The sequence below is a fragment of the Phaseolus vulgaris genome, chromosome 7 (assembly GCF_000499845.2).
Source record: "Phaseolus vulgaris cultivar G19833 chromosome 7, P. vulgaris v2.0, whole genome shotgun sequence".
Taxonomy (NCBI): Eukaryota; Viridiplantae; Streptophyta; class Magnoliopsida; order Fabales; family Fabaceae; genus Phaseolus; species Phaseolus vulgaris.
In genome coordinates, this window is record NC_023753.2 from 27,814,191 (window position 1) to 27,838,989 (window position 24,799).

The following is a 24,799-nucleotide window of genomic DNA, read 5'->3' on the forward strand; positions in this document are numbered from 1 at the left end:
TGAACTGTTAGGTACTCTTTATGTTTATATTATATTCACTATATGTTTCTGTTTAGTAGTGTTCATATTCTATTTGTTCATCCATTTCTTGCAATGTGAATACATAAATTATTAATTATTACAATTTTGTTTCATTATCTGGTATATTTATAATAGGTTGGCATTATTACATATGCTTAACGCTATAAAAATTGCCAGTATATTAAAGTCATAAAAATCTTTGATCATATTTTTTATTATATATATTTTGTGTTAATATTAGAGAATACTTATATTCGTTTTATTCTTTGTATATTGTTTATTATTAATTAGTCATTCAAGTATTAATTGTTGCTTTTTTTATCTAGAAACCTGATGATGTATATATGTTTATTATTGTTGTATGGTTTTTAAGATCTTTAGTTATTTATATAATAGTATTTCATTGTATTTATATTCCATTATGTTTTATTTGTATTATATTACATTACATTTTAATTTAATTTATATAATAAAAGGTGAATTCATAATTTAATATGATTTTGCCTACAATCTGTTTCTGGAAGAAACACACATTTACCGATAGTTTTTTGTAATAATTGTACTTGGTATAATCTACTGAATTATTTTTTTTAATTGCAATAATTTTTTGGAGAGTTTTTTTTGCAGATTAAACTACCGTATGAAGATAGCATGAGGTTGATGAAGAGGACTTCACCATAAATACGTAATGGATACATAGTATTAGATAATTGGTTATATAATAATGTATTTGTTCAAATTATTTTATTGTATTGTTATTGTATTGTAATGTATTTATTATGGTAAAAATATATTTATAAATTTTTAATTATTTATGTTATATTATATTAAATTCATTAATATACTAAAAGTATATAAACTTATACTATTACAATATATTTAATTTCATTTTATCAACTTAATAATTTATATATATCTAAATAAATTTATTATTTTTAATATTAATATTTAAATATAAAATATTAGAAAAATTCTCGTGCGTTACACGGTGAACATACTTGTAATAATATAAACTGAAATTCAATATCAGGAATTCAGGATCATGAAACTAGTTACATGATGTTGGGTTTTAACTTTTAAGGCTTCGCAAAGTTGTTGGATAATAATGATTCATGCAAATTCCTTCTTTGTGCATAGGTGGGGTTCTTGGAACATCCATAGCAATCCTGATATGCCTTTTCATGGTTCAAAGATTTGGAACTGATAAAGTAAGTTACAGTTTCCCTTTGTGTGGTTCGCCTCCATTGGAGGCATTGGTCTATTCAATTTCATCAAGTACGATCCACAGTTGCCAAAGCAACAAATCCAAAATACATAGATTATTTTAGAAGAAACAAGAAAGATGCTTGGATTTTTCTTGGTGGTGTTTATATTGGCCATAACAGTTTTTTTTTCCGCATATGTTTAACTCCTAGTCCTTCTTAATCTTTTATGGTTCATTCTCCCTACATCCAATCAAATTGGATTTGCACCCAATTGCATTTGTGAAAGTACCGAATTATCCTTAATGAAAATGAAATTAGGGTTTAGTGATTTTTGCACTCAATCACACATCCAAGTTCGTTTCTGTCATTCTCGCACCCAACACCATCTCTCGCACGGGCATTCGCATCCTCGCACCTTGGTTGACATTTCTCCGGCAGCGTGGTGTTGAGTGGAAGGACCCCTTGAACAAAGACGAAGTCAGGAACGCGAATGTCGTCCATTGTTGCGCGAAAGTTTGAGGGTATCATCTGCATCAGCTCACCTTACAAGCTTTTTCAAAATAAACATGACAAAGGTACAATTGGGTTTTAGAATGTTCGTCGGGTGTCAATCCCAATTGATTGGGTGCAGAAAGAAATTGTCATCTTTTATTTGCCATAACACTAGAGTTGATAGGATTTCTTTTTTCTGTTTTGCCAGGAACTGAAGCACTATTTGCTGATGTTGGGCATTTCACAGTTCGAACCATACAAATAAGCATGTGATTTGTGGTATACACTGCTCTCGTACTTGCCTACAAATAAGCCTAATTTCTTCGCAAAAACAACGATCTCGTTTCAGACGCTTTCTACAATTCTATACGTACTTCAGTTTTACCTTTAAAACAAATTTGTATCATAACAACTAATTAATAGTGCCTTCATATCTTGCAGATCCTTCATATTGGCCAATGTTTATTGTTGCTGTTATGGCATCCATTATAGCTTCTCAATCTCCGGGACTTTCTCCATAATCCAACAATCCCTCTCACTTGGATGTTTTCCTCGTCTGAAAATAGTTCATACATCAGCCAAGTTTACATACCCGAAATCAATGTCATTTTATGGTTGCATGTGTTGCAGTCACAGCTGGATTTAAAACCACCACAAAAATTGGAATGCTTGTGTTAAGTCAATCTCTTAAAACCTTAAATTTTAGTCTTAGGAATCATTTAGGTATATATTAAAAATATATTCTAACTCATCTTATACGTATCTTTAGTCGATGTATGATCTTTAATACTATGAACTATTTGTATCGCAGGGATAACAGTGGTGCTCATAATGACATTTTCATCTGCTTTGGTAGTGTTAATCATGATCACGATCAAGATATAGAAGAATCACATACTTTTGGTTATCAATTTTTTTTTATCGACAATAACAAATAAATAAATTAGAACCACTTCACGGGTGATTCAACCCTTATACGTATTACACACCACCAATTCCAACGACAAACCGCCAAAACAAACAGAACAACACCTTGCCCTTACTTAACCTAGAAAAAAACTTCAGGAAACTAACCTCATGCACTCCATTGGTTCCAAACACCAATCAGAAAAGGAGAATGAAACTAACTTGGAATTTGTAGAGACCCAGGACCAAACCTTTACTTGTACCAACGCAAAAACTTCAGACATATCAGCCACTCCTCTTTTGAAAATTATACTATTCCTGTGACTCCAGATTTCACTAACCACCCCTACCCATATTGTGTTCCAAACAATAAGACCCGTCTCAAAAGGTAGAATCAACCTGAACTGATCGAAGTTAAACCTCGGCTCAATATGAGCCACGAACAGAACCCCAAGCCATTTGTAGCATAAACACTAAACTCGCCAAGCGAAACTACAACCGAAGAACAAATGGCTACAAGACTCTTCCTCCTTCCCGCACAAAACGCACCTCAAGCTTTCTAACTGCACCCCTCTTCTACTAAGATTTACCCTAGTAGCAAGCTTTTTTCCCAACACCCTCCAAGCCATAAGCGCTACAGAAGGAACAACCTTGCACCTCCATAGCTTACTAAAAACCGGCAAAGAATCCGCCTCATTATCCTTCCTGACAAGGTTGTATGCAGAACTTATTGTAAAAGATTGGAGACCCCATCATTCCAACTCCATCTATCAGCCTCTCCTGGGGCAACCCCAACCCCAAGCAGAAGCTGACTCAACTGCATTGCCATCGGGTTCTCCCACTCAAAGAAAGACCTTCTCCAAGCTAGTTTCCAAACCCATCTTCCATTAGACCAAGACCAACACTCCAACAGTTTTGCGTCATTGTTAGAGCTAATAGAGAACAGTCTTGGATATACATTTTTCAACGCCTCGCCTTCAACCAACTATCCTTCCAGAAATAAATATCCTTCCCATCAACTACTTTCCACTCAAAACTGTCTTCGAAACTTCTCCCCCAAACCTCCGACGACCAAACTTCCTTCAAATATTTCCACCAAAGAGAGCAACTCCTATCTTTACCCTCCTCTCCCAGAAATCTCCATCCACCGTACTTAGAAAATAGAACTTCCTTCCAAAGACCGACCTCAACCGAACCCAACCTCCAAATCCACTTCCCCAGCAAAACCAAGTTAAACAACTTTGGATCTATGATTCCTAGCCCCCCGAACTCACGAGGCTTACAAGCCAAGTTCCAGGAAGCCCAAGCAATCTTCCTTCCGCCTGCACCCCATCCCCAGAGAAAATCCCTTTGTAACTTGACCAACTTCCCTGCCACCCCAGAAGGCAATTTGAATAACGACATAAAGAATAACGGAATGGAAGAGAGCACAGACCTTATCAGACAAATCCTCCCAGCCATCGATAAACTTCTTCCCTTCCACCTGCTTAATCTCGCTTGCACTTTCTCAATCACCCCGTTCCAAAAAGCATCGCGCTTACGACTCCCTCCAACTAGCATACCCAGGTATATAAAAGGAGATACCATCATATCGCAGTTAAGAATCGCTGCGAAACGCTGAAGTGTGACCTAGTCCATCCCCGTCCCTCTGATTCTACTTTTCGCAAAATTAACCCTTAACCCAGAAGAGAGCTCGAAACACTGCAGGATCGCCTTGATATTGAATACACTTTTGGTATTTGCTTTGCAAAAGAACAAGGTGTCGACCGCATATTGTAACATATTTACCTTTACTTTATCCTTTCCAACCTCCAAACTGTCAATCAACTTCTTTTCTTCTGCCACCCTTCTCACCCCAGCTAACCCTTCCGCCACAATGAGAAAGAGAAAAGGAGCAAGCGGGTCGCCCTGGCGAAGACCCTTTCTAGGAAAGAACTCCCTAGTTGGACTCCCGTTCATCAGGACAGACACCGATGCTAACTCCAAGCATCCCTTTATCCACCGAATCCAATGGTTGCAGAAACCCAACCTCCTTAACATATAGTATATAAAGTCACATTTCACCGAATCATAAGCCTTCTCATAGTCAACTTTAAAAAAGATACATCGCTTTCTCTTTCTCTTGTAATCCTCTAGAACCTCATTTGCAATGAGCACGCTATCCAATAAACCTCTTCCTTCAATAAACACCGACTGTCTTATATCAATAATTTTTCCAATCACCTTTTTCAAACGCAAGGAAAGCGCCTTAGAGATGATTTTGTACAAGCAACCTACTAAAGAAATAGGTCTAAACTCCACCAGCTGTTGAGGATTTTCAACTTTTGGTATCAAACAAAGAAATGACGCATTTGATCCTCTTGGCCAACAGCCAAAACCAGCAAAATGTTTTACTATTGACATCACATCCTTCTTCAAAATGTCCCAACAAGATTTTATAAAGCCAAAGTTAAACCCGTCTGGGCCTGAACTTTTTGAACTATCACACCCCCAGATCGCTGCCCTGATCTCTTCTTCAGAAAAATCACTGACTAACAAATCATTGTCAGCTTCTGAGATAGAATTGAATCTAACCTTATCTAGTCTGACCTGACACACATCGTTCATTCCTGGCGAACCTTTCTTCAAAGTACTTACAAACCTTATCCTTTACCTCTTCCTTATTATCACACCATTTGTTATTATCTAAAACTCCATGCAACTGATTCCTTGCCCTCTTCCATTTTACCGTTGAATGAAAGAACTTTGTATTGAGATCCCCCTGCTTTATCCAACTCTGTCTTGCTTTCTGAAATAAAATTGCCTCTTGTTTAGCCTTGGACTCAGTAAGTTTAGCAAAGAGAGACTTTCTTTCATCCCTTTCTGACTCTACTAACCCATCTTCGTTATCACGAGTGTCTAATTCGTCTAACCTTTTCTGGATTTCCTTACTAGCCTGATTCACGTCTCCGAAGACTTCCCTATTCCACACCTTTAAGTCTGCTTTTAGCTTTTTCAACTTTTCTTTAAACACAAAAATTCCCCCTCCTGTCACCTTGTAAGAAGACCAACTCAAGCACACGAACTCCTTAAACCTGCTATCTTTCAACCACACATCCAAACATCTAAAAGGTTTTGGACCCCAATCAACTGAGACTTCCTTCAAAATAACCGCACAATGATCCGAGATTGATCTATTTAAGACAAATTGTTGGCTGTTTGGCCAGTACTCCAACCACTCCTTAGAGACCAACACCTTGTCAATCCTGCTTTTAACCAAACCATTGGGCTTGAACCAAGTAAACTTCCTGCCCACCAACGGAATATCTACCAACTCTGAACTTTCGATGAAATCATTGAAACACTTTATTTCTCTAGAGTAGTCAGAAGACAAAACCACACTCTTCCTTTCCTCCTGCCTTCTTATAGAGTTAAAGTCTCCAATGATACACCAAGCCTTTGATAATTGACCCTCTCTGAAACCACTAATCTCGTTCCACGTCTCTTTCTTCTCTCGTAGAGAACCTGAACAATAGATATTCACAATAGTTACGTGGGTTCCAATGCTCCTCTTCCAAACCCCTTCTAACACAGAAAAATTCCTACCATTCACAAAACTGGACAACTGAAACGCCCTGTTGCTCCACATCGTAATCACTCTGCCTGCGCTGTTAACAACTTTGTTTTCCACCCATTCCACTTCGTTGGTTCCCCAAAGCAGACACACCTTTTCCCTACTAAAATGCGAACACTTCGTCTCTTGTAAACACACCATGTCCACCTGCTCCCTACTGATCAAATCCCTGACATAATTCCTTTTAACTGCCTCGCCTACCCCTCTGATATTCAGACTAAGAATTGTGTTTATCATTGATTCTGTTGAGCTTATCTTTTTAAGATCGGAATATTATAGAAGGAGGGTATCTTCCTCTTGCCTTTGCTGCGGTGCTAATGACCATCATGTGCATTTGGAATGATGTGCATAGAAGGGAAGTACTACTACGAATTGGATCATAAGATTTCTCTAAAGAAGCTTAAGGGGATTACTAGTGGAAAAAAATTTAGCTCGAGTGCATGGACTTACCACATATTCTATTCTGAACTTGTTCAAGGCATATTCCACCCATTTTCGAGCATTATGTGACAAACATTCCTGCAATGCAATCTGTGGTTGTCTTTGTCTCCATCAAAACATTGCCTATTAGCAAAGTTCCTGCAGAGGAGCGATTTCTATTTGGCCAAGTGGAAGATGAAGAACTCAGTGTGTTTCGATGTAACACCAGATATTTTGAGCATTTGTTGGTTAAGAGGCTAAGAATTTTTAGGTGGTGGATTTTTGGCATCCTAAAGAGTTGTACTTTATTTATGTATGTTATTCTTCTATTGTACTAATATTCTCTTATTCTACTCAATCAAAACATTAAAAAAGATAATATTTTAAAAAAAATATATACTTTCTTCGTACATAATATGCTTCTAAAACAGGAGCCAAAGTCAATAAACTCAAGCTTCAACTTCATACACATAAGAAAGATCATTCCATTTCTACCTATCTTTTGGATATCAAGAAAATTATTGACACTCTTGTTGCAGTTGGCTCACCCATTACACTCGATCACATTAAAGCTATTGTGGATGGATTATGATAACTTCATCACATCTTTTACCTAACATCTTGATCAGTTGAAGAAATTGAAGCCTTATTGTTGGCTCAAGAAGAACATTTTGAAAAATATAGGAAATATGAACAAGATCTTTTTCAAGCTAATGTTGTTTTTGAACCATGACCTTCAACAACAACAAAACAATCAGACTCGATTCAATGGATCTTAGAATAGAAGAGGCATTGGATACTTTTGAACTAATACATGTAACAAAAATTTGATAATTTTTGGACAAAGGAAAATAATAGAAGCTATAGGAATGCATAATCTTCTTGGCAAAATTACAAAACTTAATGTCAAATTTGCGTCAAGAATGGACATAGTCATTGATTGTTGGCACATGTATGATCAAGATACTTAGTCATATATACATTCTAATACCTATCAATTCTTCCTTATTATTCATGAGAATAATGAGCACTAGTGCATAAATGATCTACAACGACAACTATTTTATTTTTACAACGGCGGCTATTTAGCCGCATTTGTTGTACACATAGTCTTAAATCGAAGAGATAAGAATGCAGCTATTTAGCCGCATTCATAAATGGGATTTATAAATGCGACTATGCTAAATAGACACATTCTTATTTAATTTATTTTAAAAAAATAAATTAAAACCCTAAACCCTAAGGCAACAATGACGGCGACAACAACGACAAAGCAAATACGACATAGCGAAAACCCAAACAGCAGGCAATGAAGCAGTGGTGAAGAAGAAAACAAACATATAAGAGAAACGAAAAAAAAAATATATAAACCAATGGTGAAGAAGAAAGAGATCTTGAAACAAACTTACAATGGCACAAAGAAAAAAATGAAGGCTCGCAAAAGACGAGAGGAAGCACGAGAGCAGAAACAAAAGAGAAAACGAAGCGCCAAAGAACCCTTCGCCAATGCAAGAAAACAAAGAAATAAGTGAAACAATTTATTTTTATAAACCATCAGTGAAGAAGAAAGAGAGTGGATCGAAACGAGCTTACAATGGCACTAGAACACAATGAAACTCATAGAAGAAGAGAGGAACACCAGAGCATAAATGTTTTGAAAACATGAAAGCATAAGTGGCGTGCTTCAGATTTAGGGTAAAAAATGATTTAAGACAGCGACTATTAGTAATAGCCGCATTCTTAAATCATGCGCTTTGATTTAAGAATCCGGCTATTACAAATAGCCGCATTCGTAAATGAAGTTAATTTAAAAAATGCCACTGCGTTTTAAATGACAGCAGTTGACCCTAAAACCGTATTAAATAAATAGTCGTTGTTTATACATTTTGTCCTAGTGGAGCCATCCTTACTTGGTACACCTTCAACTGTTCTTCATCCTCTCTAGTAGCCTAATAGTGGAGCTTATCACCATATCACCAATGACAACAACACCTTTTCTAAAAATAATGTCTACGGTAACATTGACATGGTAAGGGAGCAGTGGTTGTGGAGGAGCTCAAGAGCTTTGGAGTGGCACAGAACTGCGGCGAGGAGGAGAAGACAAACAACAATTTCGAACTCTAGAAGTCAACTCGTTCTGCACTGAAAATGGAGAAAAACGAATAAAGAAAGCACATGAAGTATGAAAACAACATAAACACAATAAGGAAAGCATATATAACAAGCAATGAAAGTAATAAGAAGTCGTAGAGAAGACAACAATGAGAACAATGGAGAAGAAAGTGCAAAAGGGAAAAGGCTAAATTGTCGTCTATGTCTTATGTTTTCAAATAGGCAACTGTTTTAATTATAACGGTGGCCTATATGTTGCTTTTATTCACAAAATTGTCACAACATTTTTAGACGGCATTCCCATTTAAATAGGTGTCTATAGACTTCATCAAATCCCATTTTTGCACTAGTGGTAGTAGCCCTAAAGTTGAGTATCACAACATAACTAATGTTCTTGCTGAAATCGCTTGGATTGATCTCTTCTCACTGAACTACATATCTTTTCTAGCATACCCAAAGTTTATTCTGACAATTTTAGTGTTGTTATTTCGGCTGCTAACCCAATCCTACATTCAAAGTCCAAACATTTTGAACTCAACTTACACGTCATTCATGATTTTGTACAACAAAAGTTTATGGAACTAATTTATATTTGAGCCAATTTTAAGTCACTGATTTTCTAGTTTTTTTTTTCAACCATAAGTTTAAGGAGATATAGTACATAATATACATAAATACACATACAAATTTTGATTTCTGTTATCCACACTGCCTTTATATTAGAGGCCTACCTAAAAAATATCATATATGAGAGTTATTGTATAAGTTGTTTTCCTTTCCTTTTTGCTTCCTCTCTCTCATTCATCATTACAACTTTACATATATTTTGATTCTTTATAATACAATTTATAATTATAATTTTTATGATTTAAGTATTGAGTGATTTATATTTATTTTTTTTAAGAAATGAATGAATTAAATTAAAAGGAACATTTAAGAGATGCTTGAGCCTGTGTACAAAAGATAGGCTAACAGCCTTCGAAACATAAGCTGTAAAATAAAGACATAACTTTTCCTCAGAACAAAAATTAAAAAAAAAAAAAAAAACATCACCTACCTACACCCCAACACATAAAGACCTAAAACAAATTCAAAAATAGGTATGCAGGCTGTGATAACAAGTTTCAACATAGGGCATAAGAAATTTTGTTATAGGCTCTACTATTGCTGGAAACCTACGCCAAAACAAAGGCAAATGTTATCTAATATAGTGCACAAAAAACCTGCAGACTTTCCCGAGACTATCTAAAATGCGAGAGGAAAGATTAGAAAACAGCTTCTTGTCCCTTTACTAGAATTGCCAAATGCAATCCCGCCACTTCTTTGCCCTGTTCAATACACTTTGTTGCCTCAAGCAGTCCCCCCAAGGTATCCTGCATCACAACAACTTAACCTGCACCAAAATCACAATACCGTTCACATCTCTTAGAAAATTCAAGAATAACATAACATCAGAATACATTCGGCTACCATAATGACACATATAACATATTTTAAACTCAAGAACTACAATACCCAACCGGAAAAGTTAAGCAATAATAAGGCTAATGAAGCTTTTATGCCATACAATTTATTTTGTTGTCATGTTAATGCCGATTATTAAGGATAAGATCCAATCAGAGAAGACATGAGGTTTATGTCTAGTTAAATATCTTAATTTTATTATCATATATCTATGTTAATTTGTTAGTTAAGCAAAAATTTATTTAACTTGAATTTACGAATGAAATACATAAAAAATAACCAATGTATTTATGGAATGAGACAATTTTTGTTATATTTATGAAAATTATTAAATAATTGCTCTATAGTTATAATATAACTTTTCTTAGTGATCATCATCGTACTTTTGAACAATATTCTGGCCACTAATTAATTTCCACAAGAATAATTCTAATCTTCTTAGCCGATAAACAAAATTTCTAATCTTCCTACTTCTCTAGCTTGTATGGCCTGATATATATATGTTTATTTATTTAATACTGTGATAGAAGTATAAGTCCAAATCTCACTATCATGCAGCTTTTTTCCTTTTCAATTACTGATATTTCCATGCGGTTTTAGATGAATTAATAGCAACAATTGAAGTCATGTTTATTATAAAGAATGTTTTAACTTAAGCTTGTTTTATATATACTTCAACTTTTCTGAGAACTTCTTCCCCACAACGGTAGTTAATTAAATGAAGACGAATTATATAATATGCTTTGTTCTTATTGCTTTAACTGGTGTTGTATTCACTTTCTCTGTTCAATTTCAACATATGCCAACTAAGAAGCAAAATAAGACACAAGTTCTTGTTTACGAAGATTATAAATATAGACACAGAATCCTCCTCACATGTTAGAAGACAAATTCTACCGAATAAATTAAATGGCAAGTTCATGGACACCCACCAATCGATGGAGTTAAAATCCAATACCACGGAACATGTGTGGTGTGGGAGGTAGAGTCACAAATATGGTCCCTGGATTTTGCTAGGGTTTTAATAGTATTATTAATATTTATATTAATATTAATATTATTTATATTAACATTATTTATGTTTATGTTAAAAATATTAGTAATGTCATTATGAATAATATTAATATTATTATTATGGTTGATAAAAATAAAAATAATGTTAATAATAATAATAATTATAATCATAATATTTATAATATGATCACAAAGTTTGTGTAGTACTATTAAATATTCTTTATTTATTTAAGGTCTTTAACAATAGTCTTTAATAATATTAATATTATTTGTAAATAATAAAAAATAAGAAAAATAGCTAATGAAATCATGGTTTGTATATGCAGATATGTCAAAGTGTAAAAAAATAAAATAAACTATCTCTACATTGTAATTAAATTCATTTGATAACATAATCAATTCATAATTTTAAAATAATATAAAAAAATAGTGACGCTTTCATTTATATGGGGATGTCAATGTGAATCCCGTCCATCGAGAACACCTTTGACCAGCCTCCATTTGTTATATATTTTTTAGTTTTTTTTTTCTAAGAGACAAATAATAAGCAATGGTGGAGATAGAAGCTAACATACTAGTTATAGACGGTCATAAATTGCACAAAATTATCACCTACTTCATATTTATCTCAACTTGCTCACTCAATAATTTATGAAAAGTCAAAATATTTATTCATTTTATCTTTTATTTCACTTTTATTTCCATTTTCATTGCATTTCGATCCTCACTTTTTTTTTTTACTTTCTTTTCTCTTTTCTCATTTTTGTCTACCTCGGTCCATCCTTATATTTAATTAATTGTGTCATCGTGAATGGGTCAAGTATGAATTTTTATTTATTTGAAATAAATTTACGGTAAATAAAATAGATAATTGAGGGGAAAATAAGATCTACTTAACCGGTGCACGGAATAAAGTGATTTTTTTAAATTAATAATAAAAAATTAATTAAAATGGAACCTTACAGGTGCTACGACCCATGAATATGTTGCACATATTTACAAAATAATTCCACAAAATATTCCTTCGATAAACTCATTTTATTAAATATGTTAATATAAGAAAATTATTAAATAAAAATTTATTTTAAATATAAAAATAATTAATAACTATATTGATTAAATGATATATTATTTAATAAATTAATATTTTTTAGAAACTAATAATTTTTTAAAATTTATTACTTTAATAATAATAAATAATAATATAAATTTTCAACTAATAACAACAATACATATCACCTGCTAAATCTTAACCTTTTCAACTAAAATATTTACAACAATAGCATCAGATCTAGAAAGAACTTTATAGACATCCATTTTATACATCATAAACTCTCTTTCTTTTTTTCAACATCTCGTCTAATATCCTCCTTCTAACTTGGAAGCATAGTGTTGGGGGTTATTTAGAAAAGTGTATTGATAGATGTGTACAATTAATGGAGTAGATGGTTCGATTGCGTTAGCTACATTATTTATCTAAAAGTTTTAACAAATGACTGCTCCAGAGGATGAGGATATTTAAATTAGTTATCGATATTTTAGTTACTAATATTTTATATTTTAAATTAGTTTCTAAAAATTTAATAAAGATTAATTTAAAATTTTGGTAACTAATGATTAGATAACAATTTAAAAACTTTTATAATATAAATTATTTTAGATATCAATGATTTTTTTAATTATAAAATAATTTTTAATTTAGTCAAATAATAACTAATTATTTTTATATTTAAAATTAATTTTTTTTAATAATTTTGTTATAATGTGTCTGAATGAACAAATTATTTATTTATATGTATAATAAAAAAAAACTATTACCATCATTCACTCTCCCTCTACAAATATACATGGCAGCAACACAAAAAAAATTGGCCTTAAAATCTTAAATATTACATACCAAAAAACAAAGGAACATCATGGCTGAAGGGTTTACATTAGTCTATGATCTGAAGGGGTATATGACTAGAACTTATAGTACCCCAACAAAGGGGAAGAAGGTAATAAATATGAAATGATTTTTTTTATCATTAATAAATGAATTAAATTGAATGTGACATTTTAGCTATTCTAACCCTTATAAAAAAAACCGTTCCACGACGAAATCCCACATAAATTTCAATCCCACCATGCACTACCTAGCTGTATTCAGGGAGCCACTTGTAATAGGTCAAATAGCACCGAATATAGACTAGAGAGGCAAATATGAGTTTAGTCTTTAGGTAGGGTTATAAGCTGGTGGTTAGCTAGGACCGAGGCACAAGGTTTTAGGTTCGAAAGTTGGATGTAATATTTGAAACGGACATTTTTTTTATCAACAAAAATAAATAAATAGAACCACTTTAAGAGTGGTTCCACTCTTAAATATATCAAAACACTGTAACACATCTCTCAAAAACACTCACTCCCAAACAAACGAGAAAAGAAGTCACCACCTAACAGAAAACAATCCATAAACAACCATAGCCTCTAAAGAGAATAATAATCCAACAAACAAACAAACTAAAAACCTCCTAAAGAACATCCGACCCAAACTCACAAACAACTATCACATGAAAACCAACTAAAGAAAACAATAATCGAACAACTTATAACAAATTGAGACAAGACATAGGGACCAAATACCAATCAGAAAAGGAAAAATGAGCAGCGAGAACTTTAGAGGTAACCCAAGACCAAACATTCAGTTTTGTCAAAGAAAAAATTTCAAGGTGATCCACCACTCCACCATTTATTCCTATGATTCTAGATCTCCCTTACCACAAAAATCCACAGGCTTCCCAGAACTGAGTTGACAGATACAAATGCCTTACATAAAAAGAATTGAATAAAATTTGAGAAGGGCTCAATGGGACAGCCGATACCAAACCTAACCACGAGAGACACCGGTTCCAAACTATCCAAGCAGTTCTACAACCAAAGAACAAATTATTCGTAGATTCCTCTTGTACCCCACACAAACAACAAAGAGTATTGTTAATCACCACCTCACGTCTATCCAAGTTAACTTTAGTAGTAATCTTGTTTTCCAACACTCCCCAGGCCAAAATCTGAGCAGCAGGTAGAACCTTACAATTCCAAAACAGATTATAAAAATACGATAACTCCCCTTTGCCTTCTCCCCTCAAAAGACTATAGGCAGAATTCACCAAAAAATTTGGAGGCACACTACCTTTCCAAGACCACCAGTCATCAGAATCCAAAACAAGGCTCAACCCAGAAACCTCCTCATAAAGCTGAGAGACCTGGGTCTTCTCCCACTCAAACCTCCTCATAAGATTGCTACTTGTATCTCATAGGATCAATGGACCATGTGACTATCCTAGTGCTAGTGGTGGTAGTGTGTGTTTATGCAACACAAAATCAAGAATGGAACAAGCTCGGTTAGCTTTGCTTGAAACATTAATGATAAAGAGGTGCTATTTTTTGGAGTTGTTTGACTCTAAATTTTGGAGTTATTTATGTATAAAACTCGAACCATTCCTGAGATTTTCTTTCAATTTTATTTATTCTCCGTTTATAAAAAAAAGTTCTATTAACACGCTTAAGTTTTCCTCATTATGTATTGTAAGATGAGTATGGGAAAGTCTTTGCCGGCTTCATGTTTCGGCGTTCGTGTATGCATAAAGTATTATAATAGACTATTTTTCTTTCTATATTTTGCTTTTGTATAGAAAGTTTGGTCATTCCAAATATTTTGTTTATGTTACAAATTATTATTTTTTAGCATTATCATAAGAGTTTATATTTCGTAAAAGAACCTTTCAATTGTTTTTAAAATGAAAGAATGCCAAAGTCACCTTTCTCTTCACTTCAGTTTCTTTCCTTCGGCATCAAACGCTGTCTGATGAATCCTTCTAATCCTTTAATTCACTACCATTATTTATTGTAAACGTTGAATTTCTTCTCCATGTTGAATTAATAATATATATTGTAATAGGACGATCAAGTGACTCATTTACTCGGTGAGGAACTTTATCACTCAGTCACTTCACCACAGTGAGAGAGTCATATGATTATGCGTGACTGTCCCTAGGCATCATGTCATGGGTTGATCAAGTCAGCAGGGTTAATACATAATTAAGGGTTGTTTAGCACAACCCTAAACTTGAACTAACATTCTAATTCGACCCACCAATCATTAAGGTAATATAAATAACACATATTTCAAGGAGAAAGGTACATCATTATCTACAGTACTCTGACATCCGAGTGTCGACATCCTGACTGACTTGAGCGTTGGAGTGTCTTCTGCAGGTACCACCACCGTCTGTAGAGTCAGAAGACCGAAAAAGGAAGGCTAAGCAGGAAACTTGGAGCATCAGTGACAGACCGAAGGTAGAGAGAGAAGGAAAACAAGAACATATATCAAAATTATTTATTAAAACCATGAGTTAATTCACCTCTCTGTTGCTTCAAGTAGTGAAGAACTTAGTTTTTTATTTGAGCTTCTAATTAGAGTGCTGTGAATTAAAAAAAAAAAGGTATTGTGAGATATTTATTTCCTTAAATGAGTTCAAGTCTACTCATCAGAAACATTTAAGACCCTAAAAAGCTGAAACATTACTAAAACAGGAACAAATTGGAGAAAATGACTGGAACATCAGAAAACTAGATTCTAAACGTTGAGGGTTATACAAATCCAAAAACAAAAAATGAAAAATTAAAGCACAAAAGAAAAATAATTGCACAAAACAAAACCCTTTAACATAAAAAACAGTTGTATTTGATATTCTTATGCACAAGAAATAGTTTCGTCGAATACATCCATCATATCTCTTAATTAGTTAGGGTAAAAAGAAGTCATAGTTTCTGCAATGGAGAAATTCTTACTTGAATCTGGATTAGCTGGCAAATACATACTGATTAATGAGATCCAAATCACAGGAAAAGGAAAAGATTATTTATATGTTACTATGATTAGTTATATCCTTTTGGCTCTCTCCATAGCTCTCCAAATTCACTCCAAGTGTAGGAAGCGAGTATCTGAACCACTTTGCAGGACATTTCATATAAGTACTCATTTCATCGATGAACTTAATTGACAGCGGAAACTCTTGGAAGCAGCCTTATCAATTGTTCAAATATTCAAGTTCCCAATTGCAAGATGATGTGAAGAGTTAAGGATAAAAAAGTTAGACAATAATGCTCAAATTAAGATCTTCACATTCACATTTACAAGTAAAGATGCAGGCCTATTTGCCAGTGAATTCTGGAAATGATTAAAGCTTATTATTGGACATACAAAAATACAAAGATTAGATATAACTCACGATTCTCAAGCTACTAGGTGTTGATCATCTAGTGTCAAACCCAGCAATTTCAACCCAGAAAAAAAGATAAGGTCTAAAACACGTCTACGCTTATAGGACTCACCTCATACATATATACCAAATAAGGATAGAAGCACCTTGAACATCTGAAATGTGAGGAGAAAAGTAGATCAGGTGAAGAAGAACTGGTAATTTGAGCTATATGAATCACGTTGAAGATGGGAATTGGAGGAAGCCTTCGCCTTCCCCACTTAATATATGTTTGCGATGTTGTTGTTTTCATAACTGTTACCCTTATTTTGGTTTGCTCTCTCACCCTCCAGCTCCCTATACTTATGCAAGTACCTTTTAAGAGGCTCAGCGTAGTCATCAAACCCTAGGGTAGCCAAGGCCCAGCAAATATCGTCACCATTCACGGTTTTGCGCTTCTCCTTGTGACACTTGTCAGAAGCTTCCCCAGTGACAAAGCTAATGAACTCGGAGACACATTCCTGCATGGTTTCTCTAGCTTCTTTTGAGATCTTGGCATTGGGAGGAAGAGTTTGCTTCATGATTCTCCCCACATTAGCTATTGGAAGCAACCGATCCTGCTCCTTAATGACCCCATCTTGTTCAGAGGTGTCACTTGCAGTTGCAGTTGAAGATGTGAAGCTGTACTTAAAGCCTTCTCTGTCCAAGACTTTGCCAATGTTGATGTTGTCACCCATCTGTGTACTTTAGTCCTGTCAAACACAGACACGTTGCTCTCAGTTGTGGTCAGTACTCAATATATGGTTATATATAGCTAAACTCTATATGTATTGTTGCAGCAGATCCATCTCATGATTTATGTTCAAAAAACGTGCATGTCTATGTGTATGCGCACCATGTGGTATTTAAGTCATTGATGACACATGGCACTTGATGAACAGAAGAAGGTCAGTTTTATAAGGGGACACAGTGGCAGGCAATTCCGTTTGTTGGTGTGAGTTAGGTTTATATCTTTTGAGATGGTTTAACCTTAAATATGGATCTCTAAGTGTTCGTGGGGCAATTCAACTTTCCGAGATCCTTGAAGAAAATGACTCAAAACTTGTAACAATTATAGAGAGTGGTCCCCTACTTTTCCACCTTTCCTTTTATATCTTATTGTATCTTAGTATCAATTGACTCAATGTCATCCCTTTCCTTTTATATCTTATTATATTTAACCATTTTCGTCTACTAATGCTGTCCATAATTTGGAACCAAGTACAGTAAATAATGCTGTAAATTAATCCATTTCAAACTTGTGGACAATATGAGTGCACGTTGCTGAATATTGTTGGACACGATTACACGTATATGTTACAGAACTCAAACCTAGAAAAACAATGAATTTTAAATAAACTCTCTTGGATTACTTACTATTTTTTCTTCTACCGTCACAGTACACAGTATCTACAAGTTTTATGTATATTAATAATTCACTGAAAAATTAAACTACTCGGTCGCCTATGATAAAATTTTAAAAACCTTGAAGAAATCAAATATATTTCTACTTAAACTAGTAACATGTTGGTACCTAGGCATATAAAAGAATTTTATTTTTTTAACTATAATGAGCCAAGTCTAGACAATTATGTCTTGGTCCAAGTCAATCTACTTAGCTTATTTAAGAAGCACACAATAAATTTGGTTGGTCATATAACCTGTTTTTAAAGTACTTTTCTTGATTTTTTTAGGTAATAGGTGAAGTATCTTTAAATACTCTCATTTTAGGTAATAGGTGAAGTATCTTTAAATACTCTCATTCATTATATTTTATATTATTGATAAAAAAATGCAGATTTAGAAAATATTCAATGAGAATTTTGGAAAGATGTTTTTGTTACCTTCAACAAAGTCAATAAACAAGACAACCCTAATTTAGGAGGGACATTGAATGCTTTGATTTTAAGCCACTTGAACTTGAACCAAAATATTGGTGTCTAGGGTGAGACCCAATTAAACATTTCTTCGTGCCGTTTTGTTTTTACATTTAAGTGGTCATATTTTATGACGACAACTTTACTTTAGTGGTTTTTTTAATATAAATTAATATTTTAAAGAGTTTTGGGTTTAAAATAGATTGTGGGATAGATTTAAAGTATTTTATTTTTTATAAAAGGTTTTGATATATTAAAAATATTGAACTTGTTTTTGAAAAATATAAATAAAGTGAGTGAAGTAGGATTTTAGAAAAATATAATTGATGAGGTAGAGTAGGGTTTATAAAATTATAAATAATATATTTTCATATTGTATTTTTGTTTTTAAAGTACTTTTTATGAAAATATATTAAGAATTCGTCCAACTTGATCTACAAAATTCCAAGTTGAAAGGTTATTGAAATTTTCAAAGTGGATTTAGGATGAGTTAGATTCGGATGCATCAACTATAAGTAACTATCAACTATTTAGGCTTTAATTTGTCTATCTCATTTAATTATATTTTCTTAATCCTACTTCACTCACTTATATTTTTTTAATCCACTTCACTCACTTTATTTATATCTTTTAAAAATAAGTTAAATACTGTTAATATAACCAAACTCTTTATAAAATAGTAAAATATTTTAAATTTATTTCACAACCTTTTTTAAACTCAACTTTTTTAATTGAAGTCGTATTATTCTTTGACAACTTAAGTGTACGAGCACCATTCAAATTGATATCATATGTCTCATACACGATTTTAGTAAAATGAAGTCGTCTTCCACACGATGATGTGTCTAAATGTGTCATATTTTTTTTTGACTTGCACATTGCTATAGTTTGGTATAAAATTTGGTATTTATGTAAAAAAAAAATAGGATATCTATTTTTTATTATTAATGTTATTTGTTATTTAAAAGCATTGATAAGTTTGAGTTGATGAACATGCAAATTTGAAAAAAAAAAAATCAAATTTGAAAGATGTGTCCCCTTTTTCAAATCAGTTTGTATAGATCGATATCTTTTAAAAAAAACTAATATATATAATATTCCTTTGAAAGGAAATGCTTAGACTTGGTTATATATTAGAGTAGGAAACAAATTCTTCCCACTTATATTTTTCTTTAACTTTGATATTATTCCTTCCAGTATTGGTTCTGATCCTATTAAGATGCTTCGGCTTCATACTTGATATAAGAAATATAAGCATCTAGGCATAATAAGTATCAATATCATAAAATTGGTTCTCATAGGGTTTCACACATAACTAGTGTCATTTTCATGAATGTAGATTGTGAAAAAGAACTCCACCTCAAAAATTAAAAGAAGTAGAAAAGGTGTTTGAAGAATCATGACTGAGATAAGGACTCGTCAATTAATATGCACCTCTGAAATGATTAATTATATTAAAATGATCAACCTACCATTACCATCGAATTTTTATTTTATTTTCCTTAAAATAATATGGTACATGTATTAGACACAGCAAACCGAATAGAGACACAAATTAATATTTATTATGAAGAAAGTAATTTAATATCTCCCATTAGCATTTTGTTATCACCAATATCTCTCATTTGTATGGAATGAGAAATTAATAATTATTGTTATTATTATTATTATCAATATTTATAGTCAACAATGGAAGTTAGTTTTTTTTCATCAACTTTTCTAGCGATTACGATTAAAAAGATATAAAGATATGTGGAAAATTTTTTAGAGAAGGGGTAGAATCAAATACGTATTAATTTTAAAAAAATTAAACGTTAGAAATCAAAGGTTTGGGTTTGTTAGATTTCAAGAGGTCGTTAATGAAGAAGCGTTGAAAAGTAGGTTAAACCTAGATAGGGACTTGAAAACTGAGGGTTAACATGCCAAAATATAAGAGTGAGGAGACGAGGAAGGAGTGGAACAACAACCATAGACTAATGCAATAGAGGAAGGTGTGGAGGATGAAGGAGCAACGATAAACTTACGCACAAGAAATGTAGAAGGGGAAGGAAATGAGGGAGTAGGGCGGTGCGGCTGCAAACGTTACCCGTGTTACGGTTAAGGAGGAGAGTACAAAGTTGTTGAAAGGGTTATTTGTAGGAAGAATAATTGAGGTAGGGAGGTGTAGGTTGTCAAGGAGAGTTTTATTATGGAGGGGTTCAATTTTATCAAAGTAAGGTATCTGGGGGAGAAGTACGTGTTACTTTCCGGAGAGCAATGATTGGTTTGGAACGATCTTTGAATCGGTGGAGCCATGGAATAATTGTTTCGTAGTAGAGGAAAAGCTCGTCTAGATGCGATGCATAGGTATCCCTCTTAGGTTTTGGAGTAGGCAGTGCTTCGAGGAGATAAGAGGTCTTGTTGGATCCTTGGTGGAAGTAGATTAAGCAACCATAAGAAAAGAAGTGTTGGAATACGCGAGGTTGCACATTAGGGTGCCAGTGGATTGAGAGGCAAAGATTATCAAATACGTGTGCGTAAATGGAACTCAGAGTCGGGTTTTTATGGAGGAGGAGCCTTCCTACATGGATTTCTTACATGTTATACCTCAAAAATGGGGGGACTGCTCAGAGGTGGAATTGGAGGTTGGAACAAAGGAAAAAGGAGGGGCGGAGCTCTATGAGTCTGAGTGTTCGAACTACAGTGATGAGAAGGAGGATAGAGCAAGAACCGATGAAGAGTCTTCGGTGCAGTGCCCAGGGAAGGAGAAACACCACATGGGAGGCGCGTGTAGTGCTTCACGTGGATTTTCCAAAAACGGGGGAGGTTACATCAAAATGGAGGGTGACAATGTCTGCAAGGAAAGAAGATGATGGCAGAGTCTCTAAAGAACTAGTGGCAACGCAACAACGCTTGAAGTGTTTTGAATTTGTAATGGCTAAAAGAATAGGGAGGAGGGAAGACCTAATTTGTGATGGGTTGCTTAAGGCCCAATTGAAGGAAGACGTTGGAATTAGCGGATTTAAGGGTTTGGGCCCAATTGAAATAGTAGCAGAACAGTATGGGTGTGTGGTGCAAGCCTATACCTTTGGAATTTTGAGAGCCTCTGGAAATGGCGGACGTGGCTCGTGAAAGGGATGAAGGCGCGACGGAGTTACGCCCGAAGCGAAGGGTGGAGAAGATGAGGCACAAGTGAGTGTGAGAGGAGAGGACAAGAGCCTTTTGGCTCATGTTCACGCGGAAATAACATCATCCACGAGAGTAGTACCCTTCACGACAACCAAGCCAGTGAGGACAGTGTAGTCGTCGGCTCTATCATGGTGGTGGCAGGGAACGCAAGAGGAACAAAAGCAAATGGCGCAACCCAAAGTTAATCACTTTGGAAGAAGCTATCGTACGATCTCATGAGATAGTGGTGGCAGTGACTGCTTTCTTTAAGTGCAGAGTAAAAGGAGCTGCGGTAGGGGAGAAAAGAATACTAGGCTCGGGTTTGGTAAGGAATTTTGTTTGAAGCAATGGCAATGAGCATATGGAAGATGAGGGTAGTCCAAACAGAGGTGTAAGCGCGGGAAGCAGGGCGGGAATGGAGGGAACGCCAGGATCTACACTAATGAACAACTCAAGACAATAGGATCAAAGGTTAGACAAATTAAACAACTATTTATCTGATAGTGCTGTTTGGAATTGCAATAGGATTTTATGGATGAAAATGGAACCTGCAGAAGCTATAAGAATTTGGAATTTGGAATTTGGGAAAGGAAATGGGTTTTTTCGTTCATAGATGAGGAGGATGTGGTTATAAGCCACCTTTAGTCTATGGAGTTCAGGGATAATGTTGTAAGTAGGAGGACGAGTATTGTAGTAAAATAGGCTTTAAAACGGAAAAAATTGGTTTCCCGAGGCGTGAGTAATCACTGTCCGTAAGGACTTATCTGCGGTGTATTGCGCAAATCTCCCAAGATACAACAGGAACATCCCGGAGATTTCTGAGGATAAGAACTAACAAGTTTCTCTTTAAAAGAGTAATACCCAAATAGAACCCAGAGATATTATAATAATAAAATAATGAGGAGAGAGAAATTGAAAAGGAAAAATTGGAGAAAGAAGAAGATGGTGAACGGAGGGTTTGAAGAAGATGAAGAGGTGAGTGTGTGAGATGCATTTCTGAGTGGTTGGAGCTCTCTTTATATAGGGAGAGGATCCAAGAATCCGTTGCCTCTTCACAACTACTATCGTGGCACGTTCCATTGACTGGCCGTCGGAAACGGAGCAACCGCCAGAAGATTGGGGAAGATCGCGAAGATGAAAGAACGCAGCGAGAGTGAAGGATGTGAACCTTCCCTAGACGTGCGGCCACGATCCAGGATGTGGAGGGTAACGATGCGTATCAACTTGGCATAGATCCAGTAACCGTTCCACTTCCGCGATCTACTCCAACGTCCCCGAAAAACGCTAAGGTTCTGCACACACTATGTTTTCTTTTGTTTTTTTATTTTGCAATACTTGATTCTGTTTTACAACAATCCCCCACATATTGCAAAGGATAAAACATAGAGATAAAGAAAGAAAATAATATTATGGGTTCATCTAAGATGTAATGCATCAGAACTGGTGTAGCAAGCTATATGAACCAGTCTTAGATTGATGAACATAACACATAGTGTAGTTGGTATAGCAAGCTATATGAACCAAGACACTTAGTATGTGTTAGAGGTTTATCAATCACAATACACCCCCACATTACTTGTTGTTATCGCTGTGTTGCGCTACTAGGCCATGCGTGTGCCCGATATTCATGAGTGTTATAGAGATCTTGCCAAGATCTCATTCAAGCGGCCCCACTTGACACTCATATAGGTGATTCCATCAAGTGTATGCTGCAAATCATAGACCACCCATAAGGGATATGAAAATCATTAAAACTTTGTAAATCGTTAAAACTCTTTTACCTCTGAATTTTAACCACAAAGTTTATCCTCTTGATAATGCAGTAACTAGCACTTTCACACACCATAGGAATGGACATAATTGATTTAAAATCAATATGAGTGCTAGCAAAACTAACCAGTGACTTGTTTTTACCCATATGAACCTTATTCATGGGATCTCCAATCACAAAGGTTGGGTTTCCATCACTTGTTTGTTTGCAAGTGGCTTAAGTCACATTCCCCTCGATGTTTCTAAAATCATTTTTCTCCCTAGGGGTTTTGTCAAAGGATCTGCCAAATTCCGTTCTGACTTAACATAGTCAATAGAAATCGTTCCACTCTTTAACAGTTGTTTCACCAAATTGTGTCTCAATTGTATATGTCTATTCTTTCCATTGTAGCTTTTATTTTTAGCTATAGCTATTTCCGATTGGCAATCACAATGCATTGATACAGATGGGGTTGGTTTCATTCCTAAAGGAATGTTTACTAAGAAGTTTTTCAACCACTCAACTTCACTACCAGCCATTTCTAGAGCAACAAACTCAGATTCCATTGTTGATCTTGCAATAATAGTTTGTCTGGCTGACCTCCATGTAACTGCACCACCCCCAAGTGTAAATACATAACCACTAGTGGACTTTGTCTCATCTGAATCAGAGATCCAGTTAGCATCACTATACCCTTCTAGCCCAGCGAGAAATCCACTATATTCAAATGACATAATCCATTGTACCTCTTAAATATTTCATGAGTCTTGCAAGTGCATCCCAATGATCCTGACTAGGACATTGAGTCTATCTACTCAATCTACCTACTGCATAAGCAATATCTGGTCTAGAAAAGCTCATTAAATGCAATAAGCTCCCAATTATCTGGGCATACTGAGTTTGAGAAATAGATTCTCCTTTGTTCTTCTTTTATTTAGAGTTAACATCATAAGGGGTACTCACTGACTTAAAGTCATAGTAACCAAACTTCTTTAGAAGTTTCTCAATGTATTTTTCTTGGGATAGTAATATACTATCTTCCTTCCTTATGATTTTAACTCCTAGAATCACACTTGCTTCACCCATGTCTTTCATCTCAAACTTAGATCCAAGAAACAATTTTGTTTGAAGAACTATATCATTGCATGTACCAAAAATTATCATGTCATCCACATACAAACATATAATGACATATTCACCATTTTCAAATCTAGAATACACACATTTATCAGCATCATTGGTAGAAAAACCTTCACAAAGTAAAACATTATCAAGTTTTTCATGCCATTGTTTTGGTGCTTATTTTAAACCATACAAAGATTTTAAAAGTTTGCATACTTTTTCCTTTTGACCTGGAACTACACATCCTGCAGGTTGAGTCATATAAATTTCCTCTTCTAACTCACCATTCATAAAAGCTTTTTTAACATCCATTTGGTGAATTACTAACTTATGGATAGGTGTTAAGGCTAGCAACACACGGATAGAGGAAATCCTAG

The 24,799-nt window shown here is 34.5% G+C and overlaps 1 long non-coding RNA gene and 1 pseudogene across 1 annotated transcript; one reads left to right on the forward strand and one right to left on the reverse strand.

The window, feature by feature from the left end:
* Positions 1-1,133: 1,133 nt before the first annotated feature.
* Positions 1,134-7,390, forward strand: LOC137829353 (potassium transporter 5-like; annotated as a pseudogene).
* Positions 7,391-16,390: 9,000 nt separating this feature from the next.
* On the reverse strand, positions 16,391-17,604 carry LOC137829611 (uncharacterized). The gene is made up of 2 exons (XR_011084044.1): positions 17,383-17,604; positions 16,391-17,239 (listed from the first exon to the last, which is right to left on the reverse strand). It is a non-coding gene; the product is annotated as an uncharacterized lncRNA (long non-coding RNA).
* Between the last annotated feature and the right edge of the window lie 7,195 nt (positions 17,605-24,799).